We start from the raw sequence: 16,737 nt of genomic DNA, 5'->3' as shown, positions 1-16,737 counted from the left end.
TATTTACATTACTATCTTTATTATGCTCATTTGAGTACCTATTTAATCAACAATACTTGAAGATCATCCCTGATTTTGAGAACCTTCGGTTGATGTTTAAGTAAGGTTGGAGGCTAGGATTTCAGGGTATCAATAGAGATCGCATAATCTAATGGACCTTAAATATGAAGAGATTTTAAAGTAAGTTTTGCTGAAATAATTATTTTTCTTATATGATTAGTAGCACATAATGTTCTTGTTCTAAATGTAGACACTTGGAGAAACAGGATGGACTCCTTATGGATGCTAGTAGATCATTGTCACATGAATGGCAAAAACTTAAGGTGATTGTTTTTTTGTTTTTTTTTTCTTTGCATGTATTGTTAAGTGTAATATCCAAAACTTTGCTTGATTTATTATGATTTTAATCTTTTTTGTAGGCTGAGGAAGATATGTTAATGCATGCTTTTTCTGATTTCATGGAAGCTCAAGGCCGGACGACAAAGGTAATGTTAATATTGTAGTTAAGCACGGTTATCACTCAAGTTTTTATTGGACATGTGAGAAGTGAAGCAGCGTAGGTTTTGGCTACTTTCTTTACCTTTATAAGATTTTTTTTAATTTACAACTATTTTACTATTAGTTCTATATCTAGTATTTCTATTTTAAATCTCTCCCCTTTTAAACTCGGCATTTGTTGTGGTCTTTTTACAGAAAAAAGATGGTAGGGATGTTCTTGAAGAAATCAATCGACCACACTCAAAAGAAGTTGTTAATGTAGATTTTGTTGGGTGTCCCAACATTAAAATAAATTAAAGAGTGATATTTGGATAAAATAAATTAAAATAATTGAATAAAATAAAACTGGTGGATTTAAATTTTCAAAGTTTATCACTTAAAAATAATTAAATAAAAAAATAATTAATTAGTTTGATGATAGATTGGGCAAAATCTTTGATTTTGAAAATTAAAGAATGATATTTGGATAAATTCATTTAATATGAATTTAGAGATAGTAAAAATTCAATCATATAAGGTTGGATTAGAATATAAGAAACTAAAAAAATATTTAGAATGTCATATTGGAGTTAATTCAAAATTTAAATGTTGATATTTGGATAAATTCATTTAATATGAATTTAGAGATAGTAAAAATTCAATCACATAAGGTTGGATTAGAATATAAGAAACTAAAAAAATATTTAGAATGTCATATTGGAGTTAATTCGAAATTTAAATGTTGAAGGGCTAATTCCGCTAAATTTGGAAACTAAGAATATTATTTAGGATGCTATCCATACAACAAACACAAAATGGACTTTGATTCTACACCATGTGTGTTTCTTGGATACAGTACCTCTCACCACGGCTATCACTGCTTGGATCGACAAACTAAACGCATTTATATTGTCCCCTATGTTCGATTCAATGAACAATCTTTTCTCTCACTAAGTTTACATCCTCATCGGAAAACTCTTTGTTCCTATAACCACATTATTCATCATGTCCCACTCCACCACCTGAAACCGTTGAAGCACCTGTCTCCACTCTTCTTGATCCACATTTCGAACCATCCCCTAACGTCACATCCACCTCACCACCGCCCACTACTTCCTCACCACCGCTCACCCTACACTACCTAAAATATATGTTCAACACTCACACTTAAACAATAATCCTACTACCATTCCACCTTCGAGCATTACTCTCATCCTCAAACCATTACTACATCCATTACCACTCAAACATTGCCCACCTCTTCCTCATCTTCAAATCCTATTCCACCAAACTCCAACCTCAAAACAGCCCACCACCACGCTCCCATCCTTCAAAATTACGACCCCATCCTAAACTTACTACAAAGCACGGTTATTGCAAAAGGTTTTCACCAACAAGGGGCAGATTATCATGAGACTTTTAGTCCTGATGTGAAATTAACAACAATTCGCCTTATTCTCTCCCTAGTTGTTGCACAAAATTGGCAATTATGATAACTTGATGTTAAGAATGCATTCCTCCATGGTGACCTACAAGAGACGCTATATTTACAGCAACCATAGGGTTTTGTTGATCCACAAAAACCAGATCACGTGTGCGCCTTTTACACAAGTCATTATATGGTTTAAACCAGGCTCCACATACATGGTTTCAATGCCTCTCCAGCTCTCTACAGGGACGTGGCATTCATGGATCCAAAACAGATCCATCACTCTTTACCTACTCTAAAGGAGGCACATTGCTTTACATGCTTTTCTATGTTGATGATATTATCTTAATCGGAGTAACTTAGAGGTGATTAATCGGGTGGTTCACACTCTGGGTCATTCATTTTCCATTTAAGATATGGGTCGATTCCCCTATTTTCCAGGGATCGAAATCATTCCATGTGGAAAGGACATAATTTTCTCACAACAGAAATATATTTTGGAGTTACTTGAACATGAAAATTTATCAAAAGTCAACCCTATGCCTATAACGATTGTTGTTAATGCTAATATTTCCCTTGGTGGCAGTCGTCCACTTGATGACCTAATTCAATATCGTCAAATAGTAGGTGCACTCTGGTATGTCACTTTGTCTTAACCTGATATTGCATATGTTGTTAATAAAGTATGTCAATTCATGCACTAACCTATTGTTAATCACTGGTCAACTATTAAGCGAATCTTGAGGTACTTAAAAGGGACATCGATGTGTAGCCTGCTAATTCATCATTACCTTGGAACTACACTTCATGCTTACACCGATTTTGTTTTCAATAACCTTAGTGCTTTTTCTGACGTTGATTAGGCTAGTTGTCCGGAAAACTGTCAATCCACGGGGGGATATGCTATATACATAACTTTGTTACCTTGAGCTGACACGATTGCTAAACTTACATGGTTACAATCCAGTGTTTCATGCATGTACAAAGCATGTTAAAGTAGATTTTCATTTTTTTCAGTGAAAAAGTTGCTCAAGGAAACCTATTAGTACAATCTATCTTCATAGATGATCAAATTGCAGATGTCTTTACAAAGCCCTTATCTTCTCAAAGATTCTTCAATTTAAGACACAAGCTAAAGATCGTTTCCCGAAATTAGCTTGCGAGGGAATATTAGACTAGATAAATAATTACCATATATTAGATGGTACCCACGTGTAATATTATTCTGTATATATCCCATGTAACCCATTTACATAATATGTGAAAATACAATTACTGATTACCAAGTTTTTTATTCTTAACAGTATAAACAATTAAAATTATAGATTTCGAAACATATTGATAGTAGACTGCTATAAGTGGTAACCAAAATCAATTTTTAAAATTTCAGAGTGCAAAGTACTATGTTATAAGTGTTTAGATTTTCACAGTATATGTTAAAAGTAGGAAAAAAAATAAAACATGTTTATAAAGTTGTAAAAGTATAATGCTAGAAGTGGTAACCAAAACCTAACATGTTTAGGTTTTCAAAGTTCAATGCCACAATAGGAAGAAAAAAATATCTTAATATGTTATGTTTTAGAAGTACTATCTTATAATTGTTTAGATTTTCAAAGTACGATGTGTAAGTAATAAAAACAAAATAAAAGTACAATTTCTTAATAGGTTAAATAATGAATATATAATGTTATAATTGAAATAATAATGATATAATTGCATAAGTTATATTATCTTAATAGGTTACATATTGAAACCATAGTGCTATAACTGAAATAACAATGCTATAATTGCGTAGATTTTCCAAGTAGATGGTCTTTATATATATATATATATATATATATATATATATATATATATATATATATATATATATATATATATATATATATATATATATATATATATATATATATACACACACACACACAAAAGTAAACGGAAAGTAAATTGAAAATTTAATGTTACGAGTGGTAAGCAAAATCAATGTTGTATAGATTTTCAAGTACAACGACTCGATAGGAAAATAAATAAGAGTACAATGTCTAAATATGTTACGGTGTTAGGTATAAACCAAACAACAACCGACTTTCGATTTTCTAGGAGGAAGCGGAACCAAATCCCAAGTACCAGTAGAATGTAATGCATTCATCTCATCGAACATTGCCTTATCTCCATCCCGAGTCTATAAGAGCCTCCCTTAGATTTTTAGGAGTGGAAACAGAAGACAAAGACGATACAAAGGTAGTATAGGAAGGGGATAAACGATGGTAGCTCAAGAAATTATAAATTGGATAAGGGTTACGAGTGGAACGAGTACCTTTCCGTTCAGCTACGGGACGGTCTAAATCAGGATCTAACACTAAAGGGATGATCAGCATAGCAGGGGAGTTTGGTAGGCATGTAGTTTCATCAGGCTCACTTAAAGGTTCTGTTGTGGGTGAAGTCATGTGCTCAAACGAATGTTCATCGAAACAAGAGTCAGTCGGTTGGACCGGCTGATGTCGATGGTAAGTAGGCAAAGGTGGTGGCGTATTTGTGATAGGGTCCACGGGTGGTGACAAATCATTGATTGGATTTGTGATCTGATCCTCAGAGTGGAAGTTTAGTGGGTTATGTGGATCATCTTCAAGTATGAAATCAAGAGAGCACTTACTACGGTCGGTATGACTCAAGAACATGGTAGTTTCAAAGAAGATTACATCAGCGCAAATGAAATGTCGTCCAAGATCAGGAGAGAAACATTTGTAACCTTTTTGTGTCCAAGAATAACCCAAGATGATACGTTTGAAAGATTTTACGTGTAGTTTATCTTTTTCGGGTGTGAGATCATGGACAAAACAAATGCAAACAAAAGATGTGAGGCGGAAGGGAAAACAGTTGTTGAGTAGGAAATAATAAAGCATGAAGGATTTGATTTTTTAATACCGAAGAAGGCATGCGATTAATTAGGTAGCATGATGTGATAATGGCATATCCCCAAAAACGCAGTGGAACATAGTTATGAAGAAGGAGAGTACGTGCTGTTTCGATTAAGTGTTTGATTTTCCGTTCAACCACTCCATTTTGTTTTGATGAATGTGCACATAAGGATTGATGAAGCATACCCTCTGAGGTCATGAATGATTGAAACAGAGTTGAAACATAAACTTTTGCATTGTCACTTCGTAGGATACGTATAGGAATACCGCATTTAGTTTTAATTTCAGACCAAAAAGACTTAAAGATAGAAAATAATTCAAATCTATTTTTCATTAAGAACAACTAGGTACACCTTGAGTAATCATCAAATGTAACACGACTAGGACCCAACACATCTAAAAGAACTAAAGCAAAAGGAGATTCAAATTTTTATTGACTCGACTAGGAAATGAATTACGAGTATGTTTTCCCAACTGACTGGACTTACACTCTAATGAAGACAACTTTGCAAGACTCGGTACCAATTTTTGTAACTTTGAAAGACTAGGATGTCCCAAACGATAATGAATAAGGGCAGGAGAATCAGTTGCAATACATGTTGTGGGTGAAGATGGTGGTGTAAGGCAATATAGCCCATGGTACTTACGTCCTACACCAATCATCCTCCTAGTGTATCGATCCTGCACAAGAAACAAATCATCCAAAAAGGCAACTTTATATGGTGAGGTTTTAGCTAGTTTACTAACAGAAATAAGGTTGAATGGACAACCAGATAAAAAAAGGAAATCAAGAGATAATGAAAGCACTGGGGCTTGTCCAATATCCGTAGCTTTAGTTTGTGAGCCATTAAACATGGTAATATGGGACAATGTATTTGAGTATGTAATGTTAGAGAATAAGTTTGTGTAACCAGACACATGTTTAGTATCACCTGAATCAATCACCCTAGGACCCATTGGGGATGATTGAGATATGCAAGCAATGGGAGATTGTTTATCTTATTGTAGTTTCAGGAGTTCTTCATAGTCCGCAGCAGAGATAGACACACTGCATGGCGAGGTTCCCTCATGTGCAACATTAACTATCATAGGTGGTTTAAGTTGAAAGCATTGGTCAACTGTATGAACAATCTTATTGCAATGGCTGCATCGGGGCCAATTTCTATTCCCCCGACCATGATTGCCTCTCTCCTTAGATGCAACAAGAATTATAGATTCGGTGATGTTAGAACTAGTAGTGATGTTTGTTGATGCTGAAATACGAACTAGTTGCTCAAACACATTATTAAGATTTAGAATCCCAGGAGTAGCTAAGATTTGGTTACGAACAGACTCAAGATCTGGATGTAATCCTGCAAGTGCAAGAACCACAAAGAATTTTCCACATTGCTCTTCTTGTTGAATGATTTTCTTCATATTAGAGACCGATGTGTATAAATGATTGATATCGTTCTAGTAAAGTTTCTTTGCTTTCTGCCAAACCTCGTAGCAAGAGCGATACAATCGGTATTGAACATATTGTTTGTTCCGGACATTGTTTAATAAACAGAATAAAAGAAATAATAACACTGGTAAAAAACACAAAGATAAAAATAGAGATGAAAGGATCTGGTAAGAAACACAGAAACTCTGAAGGTCTAAAAAGGAAAAAGAAAAAAAAAAGGAACACAACAGGAATAATAACATTGCTCTGATACCATGTAGAAGATTGTAATCTATATTTCACTCATAATAAAGATGTACATGGCCTTAATTTATACTAGAGCCTATCTTACTAATCAATGCAACTTGGTAAATATGGAATTTTTACACCTTGATTTACTCATAATTGATAGCCTAATATACGGCTAATTTACAGTCAATTTTCAGCAGACAGTATAGTACTACATTTGATTATATTTCAAAATACGATGTCTTAATAGGGAAAAAAATAAAGTATAATATTATAATTGGTAACCATGGTTAAACAAGTTTATATTCAAAAAGTAGAATGTATTTAAACTTTAGTGTCTTAAAAGGGTAGATTTTGAAAATATATAATGTTATGATTTGGAGTATATTGTTGCATGCAACTGGTTAAATTTTGAAAGTAAACTATCTTAATTATAAAAACTTTGAAGTTATGATGCTATAACCGATATCCAAAACCAAACATGTTTAATTTTTCAAAGTACAGTGATTTAATAGAAAAAATAATAAAATTACAATGTCTTCATAGGTTAGATTATGAAAGTATAATGTTTTAACAGAAGGTTTTATACCTTAGTCTCCACATAGCATTCAACTAAAATACCACACACAACTCTGTAGCCACTCGAGGCTATAACACAGTAAGACCCTCCGGTCAATGTGTCTTAGTGGGACCCTCCGGTTCCACAACTCTGATGGACCCTCCGGTCCTAACTTTGTAAGCTCCGGATAATATATATATATATATATATATATATATATATATATATATATATATATATATATATATATATATATATATATAGAAATGATTTGTATTATCACCCTATTAGACATTTTGCATGTATTTTAATATTAACTAGTGGAAGCCCCCCCACACCATTGGCATGAGTTTGAATGAGTTTCGACTAAAACTGTAGCTTTCTATCTTTTCCTATTAAAACATTGCACTTTGAGAAATATACTCACTTATAGCATTGTACTTGTGTTGTGTTGATTCAGATGTAATTGTTTGTTTTTGAAACCTGTTTTTTTGGGGTTTTTATTAAGTTTGTGTTTTTTGGATTTTCTGTCCCAGTTAGTAATCAGAGTATATTTGTTGAAATGTGACTAAACAACAAAATTTGGCAAGGAAAAAAGACCAGGTGTGGGTAAATGTGGTTTTTATGATTAACAAACAAAAATATATGATTCTTAGATAATATGTTGTTATAAAACATCATGTGGTAAATATGTTTTCCGTTATATATAAACCAAAAAATTATGAATAATTGAATATCAATGGGTGGGTTGATTCAGTGGCGTGACATCTATAAGGATCTCTAATTGTATATTGTATATCTTGATAATAACATGCTTATGGCTTAACCTTATCCACCTGTCACACTTTCAGGCCTACTAACATGTTTATGAATTAGGGAAATTATTAAGTGACATACACGAACAAAATTATTATTAAGATTTTACAAAGTACTGCTGGCAAGCAATCATTGTTTGGAGTCAGATATAAAAACCTTTTTGATTGCAGAAACCGACTCCATTTTGCTTCCCATATGTTCCCAGCATTACTATATATAAAGGCTGAAGAAGGTGAATAATTTAAGCAAAAAGGGTAAAAAAAAACATGAAAAACGAAAAATTTAGTGTTAAACACCTGAGGTTATTTTCTTGAAAAACAATATTACTGAAATGCAGTGAGGTTTAGATGGGATAAGGAATCATAACAAAGGAAATTGTTAGTACATGCTATAGATGACAAATTGGAAGACTGTTTATGAACTATGTAAAAGTAAAACCACTATACGTATTAATTAATGTCATAATAGGTAATTAAATTTAGGAATAAATAGATATTTATCTAGATCATAAATTTCTTATGTGCCTAAAAAAAATGCATGTATTACAAAAAGCATGTTTGCTTATGTATCATAGTTTTCTAGATGTTCTAGGTTTGAATAATTTTCTTTTATTAACCAAAGGAAATCATAAATTACCTCTTAGTGGTATGCATCTCCTTATTCCACATCAATGTAACCTAATTTATAAACCAAGCATCATAATATATTTAGAATAAACTCAGTTTATATTTGATTTATTATACGAAGATGTTCATAACTGTTTAAAAAAGGGAACTAATGATTCAAAAACCCAAATTTTTGCAGCAAGAAACCACATGGTCTGTAATAAATGCAAAGTGAAAGTGTCACAAAATAACTATATAACAGTAAAAAGATTAGATGTTTCAAGTGTATGCTTTATTTGGCCTAAACTTGAAAGGGTTAAATATATACAACAAATTTCACTTATTTGTTTATGCTTTACCTTGAGCTAATTAATACACCTGTGAATCCAAAACATCATATGAGGCCGAGCTGGTGAATGGCCATTCTGTAATCATTAAAAAATCAACAAAAAAAAGATCAACATACAAGGGTATTTATTAAAAATCCTTTTCTAAGCAGGTGAGAATATAGATAACACTGGTAAAGGGAGAAGAGATACATGTAACTGATAATTATTATTCCCATAAATTGCACAAACTTGGACTCATGGTTGAAAGTCATATAAACTGTAGAAAGAGATATCCAATAAAAATAGAATTTTACTGATGGAGTGGCTGTGACTTCTCATGTCAAAGCTTTCCGACTCATTGGAATGCAGCAACGATCTCCATGTCTGCAATCACATCTAAAAACTTTAATCGATATTCAAAAGTATATAAAAGGTGGTAAAAGAATTGAAGTTACCTGAACAAAGTAACCACGTTTCACTTTTCCATCTTCTGCATAAGAATTGAAACTGCAACTAAGTAACAAATATCGTATCAGATTTACCTGCAGCAACCAAACCATCCAAAATTTTAGTAAAAAGAAAAACGATTTTCAAAATTTTGATAACATCATATACAAGAATTGGAAATTAAGGAAAGATCATCTACTGAAATCAACATATTTTGAGGGTAAAATTCTTAGCTGCTTCACCAAATTCTTGAAAATTTTGAGTGGATATGACGAATGAAAGAATGTAAAAGTCCATCCGATTAAAGATTCCACCGGTAGGGATAAGTAATCAGAAAACCAAATGGAAATAGGCAAAGGGCATCAAAATTAAATAATATAAAAAGGAATCACGAGGAAAGACTACAATCGATGTATTGGAATTTTAGAATTCGTCTGTTCCAATTTATACAAAAAGGAGTCATAATCGAAATACACAACCAAAATAGGAAGAAAAGGTAGGAGGATAGTAAGATATGCATGTCATCGTTTCATATGGATAGTATGATATGTAGGAAAAAAAAGGTAGGAGGATATTTAATTTCACCAATCAAATTCTTATTGGCTTACAGAGTCGGTGAATGGAAGTGGAAGCTTTTACAAAATATAAAAAACTTTGTGGCATGTCATATATTAATAATCAGCAAAATACGGTTTGGTTATTTACCTTGGCATCGTATATAGTCATTTAGCTTTTTCTCCAGATTTCTAGTTGCTCTTGACTGCTGCGGTTATCCTGTCAAATAACCACAAATTAGTAATTGAAATACATAAATTAAGATAGGTATGGAAGCTTTTACAATCAGCCAATATTACAAGAAGCGAGTAAAAAAGTTAATAGATAGTTAAACTTAACACATTCAGACCAAATGACTTATCCAAGATTTTGACCAGAGTTATTTTGTTAGTAAAATGCAAATCAATGAAAGAGAAACAAGAAAGAAATTGTAAGTACGATACTTTTATCCGTAAAGACAATGCAAGTATGTTGTTATTATGGGTTACACATAGCTACCATAAGTAAAACATAAAGTATATATTGCATACATTGGTAAAAAGAATGAAGTATGTTGCTATTTCTTGATATTTACCTTGTAAAAAAAAAAAAAAAAAAAAACAAATGTGTGTTACCTCTTCAACCCCAAAAGGATGCTGTTTCATTAGACCAGTGATGATTTAGCAAGTTTCCAAAAATAGATGAAAAATAATAACTTTTTCATGACAATTATATGAGACAAAGCCTAATTATTTTTGGTAAAAAAGTAGCTTTTCTTAATTTATTTTCTGATGTAAATTACCTCAAGAGGGTCAGAGGGTACTCAGTGACTCTTTGGGAAGTGGGAACTATTTGGGTTGGGGGGGGGGGGGGGGGGGGGGATCAATGGGGGCCATTTCAAGAGGCTGGTGGTCTTTGGAAGCCGAAATATTTCTCCTCCTTCCTTTTTACCTTGACTTTGACTTTGACCATCCATCTACAAGGCCTCTGCCTGCTGTTTTGCTGCATGCTGCCCAAATGATTGTCTTCTAAAGTAGTAACTATAACAAGTATCTTCTGATTGTTATCAGAGGGAGAGCCTCTGAATGAAGATGAAGGTGTTCCATTCACAAGAGAGAGAGAGAGAGAGAGAGAGAGAGATCTTTGTTGGAAGCTCCAATGAAGAAAATTTTCTTTTGAAGAGGATCTTGAAAGTTATTCATAGGAAATACATTCGTGTCTTCTGATGATCTGAAACAAAAACAAGAATAGTTTTTAAGCATATCAGATATCAGATGCAACTTTTTTTTTTTTTTAAGGAAAGAGATGAATTTTGTTGGGGTGTTATTTATGCTGCTTGAACATGGAAATGAGAGAGATGAAGAAGACAAGGGCAAAATGGTCATGTTGAAATTTTTAATATCTGTGTTGTTAAAGTTGAAAACCCATGGACCAAAAACTGTTATGGAACCATGAAATGAGTACCAAAATTTCAAAAAGTATTCCTTTTTGGAGAATCTTTTCTGGGATTATTAGGATATAGTTATTCTCCTTAAACATGCAAATGGAAGAGATGAAGAAGACATTGGCAAAATGGTCATTATAATAAATTTAACATGTGGGCTTCTAAAGTTGAGAACAAGAGACCAAACACAATATTATCAAATAATGAAATGAGTGCCATATTTTCAAAAAGGTACTATTTTTAAAGATTTAGGGTTTAGTTATGCTCCTTCAACATATATGACAATACTTTCTATCCATAATTTCAAAAAGATTTTATTTTTAAGGATTTAGTGTTCAGTTATGCTCCTTCAACATATATGGCAATAGTTTCTAAGGAAATAGAGAAATTTTGTTGAAATTTCATCATGCCCCTTGAAAATGGAATAGAAAGAGACGAAGATGACAGGGATAAAATGGTCGTTTTCATAAATTTAAGCATCTAGGTGACAACCCAGGTACCAAAAGCGATTGAGAAACCATGAAATAAGGACCAAAACTGCAAAAAGACTTCCTTTTGGATTGGACCTAAAGCGTACCAAAAGCAGAAGAGAAGAGAGTAAGGATTATATCACAGAGACATCCACAAGCTTTACTTCTGAAACATGTATGCTAAAAAATGTACTTTCATTGATTTGTAGCATCCTATTTTCAGTTATTCCTATTATAGGCACCATTGTACTTGGAAAAATCCACCCAATTACAGCAATGTTATCATGATACCAAGAAATTTTCATTGCTATGATTGGATAAATTTTTAAAACTATGATGTCCTAACAAGAAAGATTACAAGTACAACGCTATAACTACATAGAATAGAGATTTCATAATGTAATGCCTTTATAAGAAAAAGAAAAGGTTGAAAATACAATGTTCTAATAACAGAAAGAAAAGGAAGTTTGATGCTATAATGAAAACTGACCACAAGTAGGGTTAGGGGGGCCTACATGACCCAAGAGGACATCCATCCTTCTCATTCATATAAGTAAATGTTTTGAGGTATAATCTCCTAATAAGAAAAAGAAAAAAAATTGAAAGTACGATGCTATAAAAGGGTAGGTTATTCAAAGTAATATGTCACAACAAGAAAATGCTATAATTGGATATAAATTTTAAAGCAGAATAACCTAATAAGAAAAAGATGAAAGTACATTGTTATAAACATCTATAAAAGTATAATGACCTGATAAGAAAATAGCTAAAAGTAGGATGCTATATAATTTAGTAAATTTTTTTGAACTTTTAAAGTACAATGTCTTAATAAGAAAAAGTTAGAAAGAAATGAAGTATGTAGGATGCATAAAACTCAAATAAATGAAAGTAAGTTGTTATTTAAAGTATGGAATGAAAACTACAAGGCGCCTTCCCTCTTTTGTGGTGAAGAAAGTTTTGAAAATTGTTACCTTTAATTTAAATAATGCTTTTGCCTCTTCACTGCATTCATAACACTGCAATAACCAACCACACACACACACACACGTAAATGAGTATCAATGATTGAAAAATACATAAATTTATCATTTATACCCCACCCGTCATATGCTCTGTTATATAATCGTGTAACTCAGTAGGTTGAACTCAGTTTTGCCATGTCATCCAACAAGTTCAAGCTGTTGACTTACACCAATGAAAATATAGCAAGTAAGCCAAAAAGAAAGAGTTGTTTTGTCATGAACTTTATTTTCTTTGGAAAGGTACAAAACCAACAAGTATTAAACTAGTATACAAGTGACATGCCTAATCTGCCTTAAAAAATAAAGTATATGTTTTGTACCCAATCTGCCTTAAAAAATAATAAACCACTCAATATACTCTCCTCCAAAAATAACTCCATCTACTAGTAATCTCAGAAGGTTTCAGATGCATACCTATTGTGGAAGCAAATTAGTGATGTTTTTTTTTTCAAATATATACAATTTCAGTGAAGAAAGTATTAGTACACAAAATTATGATGTAAATTGTAAGGTACCAATTTCCTGTCTTCAATTTCTCTGGAAGAACACTATTGTACCCTTGTTTTACCCTTAACTATCACAACAACAAAATCAGTAACTATGGTGATGAAATGTAGAGGCCATAGGGTTTACATTAAGAGTGTATATATGAACATGAAATCTATAGTTGATAAAAAAACAAACCATGGAACAATAAAAAAATGTACATTGATTTAGGAAAAATTAATCCCATGTGTGTGAAACATATGTATCAACTACTCTTGTCTTATTTGACAATCTTCTTCTATTAAACTAAATTCATCCAGAGTTTTTAGAAAGCAGACTACATACTCACATTGAATCCAAGATATGACCTATAATCCAGATGGATATACACTATTATTATGCCTTAAGTTGCTTGCCAACAAATGTAAAAAAAAAATCTATCATACCATACATAAAGCATTGACCAACACAATTGCACTTGGCATATGATGTTTATTCAAGTTAATAATTGTTGTTTTTGGATGAAAAGCTATAAATACATTGCTATTATAAGTAAATATTAAAGAAAATTATCTATTAAATACTAATAGTAAAACAAAATTATCAATTAAAATATTAACAGAATTTGCGATACCTGATAGCATTTCTTGTATAGACCATCAGAAAGAATGAGATAAAATCCATACTTTCTTAATATAATTGGTTTGGCTAAATGGTAACAGCAATAAGATGCTTGTTCAGCATCATAGCTGAACTAAGAGGTTCCTGCAAAAGAATTGAAGTTTTTCATAAAATTCACATATTTATATTTTTATTCACAAAAGAGAATTGATTATTACCTTCACCTTCTTTATATTCACCACTTGTTTCTAACATTTCAACCCACCAAAGACCACCACCATGTGGCATTTCTCTTCCCTGATGTCTCAATTTGCTAAAAAAAAGAAAGTACACTTTTTAGATAAATAAAAAATTTGACAAAATAATAAATATAAATTGTAAAGAACTACCAGGCGTACTAAATGAGTGTTGAAGGCATTTTCCATGCAATATTTAGCATCTTTTTATGAAAATAAGCACATCATTTCCTGAGGATAATAAATAAGCACAAGTTTTAGGAACAGAGGGGTATTTCTGGAAATACACAAACAGGGTCATAGACTCATAGTTATAGCTACCTGTACACATGTATATCATTTCCATACTTTGTCAACTTGTAAATTCTAATCAGTGGATTGAAGGCAGTAATTTGATAAAGCAAGGTATTTGAGATTCAATGGACCTAAAAGTGTACCTTTAAACATTAAAAGAAAAACTAAATAAGAACATAAAAAGCATGAAGTGTTTTATAGTGTTAAGGGTAAAAACATACATGTTAACACTTTGATTCATGGGGGCATCTTCTTTTCCTTTTCTAAACCACAAGTTTTGTATTTGGTTTCTGAAACCTTGTCTTGTTGCAGAGTAATGAATGGAATTTCTAAAAGGAATTGGAATCAAGGATAGCAATTAATCTCAGAGTAATGGAAGGGAATTTGCGGTTCTCAAAATATTTTTGAAATGAATGAAATTTATCAAAGGAATTGGAATATGTCATGTGTATGGTTGAAAAGAAATGGAAGGATTTCAATTCCATTCATGTTTTGTTTTGTGTTTGGTTTGTAAATCTATCAAGAGAATTGAAGTGAAAATTATGTTGAATGACTAAAACACCCTTTAGTGACTTTTTTTTAAAATCAATAGAATTGCTATTATAACTAAATCCATGAAATTTAAATGGGAGAATGAGCAACAATTCAATTTAAAAACTTACATGTAATAGATGATCAAAGGATACATTGTGTACAAATTCTTTATTGAATAACCGGAACCATGCTGGCATAAAATCAGGTTGAGAAGCTGCAGGGGCAAGTTACTAAAAATAATTTTAAAATGATAAAATCTAAACTCTTAGAATTATGTGTAAAAACTTACAGATGGGTATAGTTTCGAGTTCTATATATAGGTGAAGGATGGCTCTAAGTACAAGTCTGATTCCTCATTGTTTCCTGCATCAGCAATAACCAGTCTGAATCCTCATTAAGGAAAGCATTGAACCATGTGATGAATGTTGTGAACATGTAAACAAATAAATTTATACATTAACATTTGATTGTCCAACATCTGATACCTACAACATTCACAATTTGAAGCCTATAAACAATATGGAAAGGCTTTTCATTATTACCCTATTAGACATTTTGCATGTATATTAATATTAAGTAATTAACAAAGTACAGTCTGGTTTCTTAATCTTCAGAAATTTATGTACCATGGGGAATAAATCTATGTGTTGATAAATGTGGCAGATTATGTGACCCTAATAATAACCCGTGATGACAATGTTGCTGTTAGCCAGAATTGGTTATTCACAACAAGAGATTTGAGTAAGACATTCGTGATCTGATCTGATAAAATTGGTTATTCATAAGAACACATTCTGAAACAAGCGTACCATACACGTTAAATCAGATTTTACAACGAAAAAAATCAATAAAAAGATAGAGGAGAAAACCCTAACGAGACGATCAACAAAACTACAGAAAAACTATGTGGTTTCCTTATGTTTTTAAGTTGCAATACAGCCTGTGCAATTAGAAAACCAGAGTTTACTGAAAAAAAAACGCAACTATGCTTCGATTTTTCTTTTATCCATACATACAGAGGAGATTACAACATCTGAAATACAGAAAACCCTAGAGAACTTAAATAAAAGGGAAAAGAGAAAAATGATAAGAATGAAAAGTTACAGATAACTTCTTAGGTTTACCGACATGGTTGTGAGTGTCTTACGAAGGGTGGGGGTGCTTGTGTCTCCGGTGAGCTGAGTTACAGAGGTGGCGATGAGTTGTCTCCGACGGCGTTTGGAGAACGAAGCGGGATGAGTGAAGTGAAGCAGGAAGAGTGGAGAACGTAACGTATATTTTATGCGCAAATACACCGACCCAAACCTTTTGGCTTCCCAATTCCAACGGTCTTTTATAAAAGAGTAAATTACACGAATGGTCCCTATGGTTAGGGGTAATTTGCACACTTAGTCCCTAACTTATTTTTTTAACTCGGAAGGTCCTTACTGTTTGTTTTTGTTACGCGCTTGGTCCCTACTATTTGTTTTTGTTACACGTTTGGTCCCTGTCTAACCTAAAAAGACTATTATTTAAATAGAGAAAAATGATGGGGTGGATAAAGTAAGGTGAAGGGGATGAGTTTGGGGGTGTGTTTATTTAAATAAATTAAAAAATCAAGGACCAAATAGTCTTTTTAGGTAAGATAGGGACCAAACGCGTAACAAAAACAAACAATAGGGACCTTCCGAGTTAAAAAGATAAGTTAGGGACCAAACGTGCAAATTACCCTAAACCATCGGGACCATTCGTGTAATTTACTCTTTATAAAACCTTTCCAAAATTAAAACCTTTCTAACTTACACGTCTCCGGATCGTGAGTTTTGTAAAATGAGGATTGTTTCCCCACAACTTCCATGCGTATT

The 16,737-nt window shown here is 32.4% G+C and overlaps 1 long non-coding RNA gene across 22 annotated transcripts; it reads right to left on the bottom strand.

The window, feature by feature from the left end:
* Window positions 1-5,221: 5,221 nt before the first annotated feature.
* LOC122195628 (uncharacterized) lies at window positions 5,222-16,733 on the bottom strand. 22 transcript variants are annotated; one of them, XR_008225718.1, is made up of 18 exons: window positions 16,634-16,733; window positions 16,041-16,223; window positions 15,183-15,256; window positions 15,022-15,107; window positions 14,581-14,688; window positions 14,387-14,502; window positions 14,219-14,296; window positions 14,048-14,142; window positions 12,801-13,973; window positions 12,672-12,716; window positions 12,191-12,277; window positions 10,589-11,016; window positions 9,958-10,026; window positions 9,261-9,347; window positions 9,120-9,189; window positions 8,836-8,901; window positions 8,508-8,548; window positions 5,222-5,505 (listed from the first exon to the last, which is right to left on the bottom strand). It is a non-coding gene; the product is annotated as an uncharacterized LOC122195628 (long non-coding RNA). The 22 variants fall into 22 exon arrangements; XR_008225722.1 differs by lacking the exon at window positions 5,222-5,505 and adding an exon at window positions 7,785-8,094; XR_008225720.1 differs by lacking the exon at window positions 5,222-5,505 and adding an exon at window positions 7,785-8,081.
* Window positions 16,734-16,737: the final 4 nt, after the last annotated feature.

This window comes from Lactuca sativa, chromosome 8, assembly GCF_002870075.4.
Source record: "Lactuca sativa cultivar Salinas chromosome 8, Lsat_Salinas_v11, whole genome shotgun sequence".
Lineage (NCBI taxonomy): Eukaryota > Viridiplantae > Streptophyta > Magnoliopsida > Asterales > Asteraceae > Lactuca > Lactuca sativa.
Note: the sequence above shows the minus strand (reverse complement) of the source record. Positions and strands in the feature narration are given on the sequence as shown.